Here is a 1,589-nt window from a genome sequence, read left to right as displayed (position 1 = left end):
GTTGTTAACCAATGTCATAAAACAACATGTGTACTACAGTTTCATGAGAAACTATTTGTTCTGTAAGCCTTCACCTGAAGTACAGTAAAATATAAAAAAAAAGAAAAAAAAATCTATTCTTGAGATGGTCTCCAAATTCAGGTGGGATATACTCAAGGTCATATTTTGGTTCTCATGGACTTGTTTTGGTTCTCATGGACTTGTTTTAATTTTCTTCATCTCCAACTGGAACTTGCATATGAGCAGTTGATGGTCTGTCCCACTGTTGGCACCTAGCCTTGTTCGACTGATGATATTGGGCTTTTCCATTGTCTCTTTCCACAGATGTAGTCGATTGGATTCCTGTGTTGGTCCGCATGTAGAGTTGTGGTTTATATTGTTGAAAAAAAGGTATTTGCAATGAATAAGTTGTTGGTCTTTCAAAATTCTATCATGCAATCTCCAGCGTTATTTCTACAACCTTTAAGTTTAAGACTTTAGTGTATGGATTTTTGGTTTGTAGTTTTTTCCAAAGGTTATAAGTGGAGCATATAACAGTTTATGTAGCAATATGAGATGGGTAGCAAATGTTTCCTCTTTTTCAGTTATGCAAGAACTCCAACCCGATACCCATTTACCTTTAAAGTGAGAGGAAAATGGAAATATCTCAGTCTATCATGACCCATCACCCGCCATTATGCCAGCACCAGGGCATTCTCGTTTGATTACTTTTTCCATTGGTTCCTGTTCTCTGTGACAATTTAAGATACACGCCTGAGGTAATGATTACCGCTCAGCTGCTAAACTGAAAGGATGAAGTTCCAACCCACCAGGGACTTTACAGGAGAAAAGACCTGGCAATCTGCTCTTGTAAAGATTACAGCCTAGTGACTGCCCCAACAGGGATCACAACAGAGAGTCCCAGATGGAGCAGGAGAAAAGTGTGGAACAAAACTCAAATTCACAGAAAAAGACCAGACTTAATGGTCTGACAGAGACTTGAGGAACCCCTGTAACTATGGCCCCCAGCCACTCTGTTAACCCAGAACTAAAACTGTTCCTGAAGTCCACTCTTCAGACAAACATTAGACGGGATTATAAAACATAAAATAATACACATGAGGAGTGTGCTTCTTAGTTCAATCAGATACACGAGACCAAATGGGCAGCTCCTGTCCAGGGGCAGGATGAGAAGGCGGGAAGGGACAGAAACCGGTTGAATGGACACAGGGAACCCAGGGTGGAAAGGGGAAGTGTGCTGTCACATTGTGGGGATTGCAACTAATGTCATAAAAAGATCTGTGTATAAATTTTTTATGAGAAATTAACTTGAGCTGTAAACTTTCACCTAAAGCACAATACAAAAAAAAAAGTGAGGATGGTGAAACTTCGTCTCATGCACTTTGGGCATGTTGTCGGGAGGGACCAGTCCTTGGAGAAGGACATCATGTGTGATAAAGTAGAGGGTCAGTGAAAAAGAGGAAGTCCCTCAATGAGATGGATTGACACAGTGGCTGCAACAGTGGGCGCAAACATAGCAATGATTGTGAGGATGGAGCAGGACGGGGCAGTGTTTCGTTCTGTTGTACATAGGGTCACTTTAAGTTGGA

The sequence above is a fragment of the Trichechus manatus genome, unplaced genomic scaffold (genome assembly GCF_000243295.1).
Source record: "Trichechus manatus latirostris isolate Lorelei unplaced genomic scaffold, TriManLat1.0 scaffold00175, whole genome shotgun sequence".
Classification (NCBI taxonomy): Eukaryota; Metazoa; Chordata; class Mammalia; order Sirenia; family Trichechidae; genus Trichechus; species Trichechus manatus.
The sequence above is the reverse complement of the archived record's forward strand: the minus strand, read 5'-3'. Positions refer to the sequence as shown.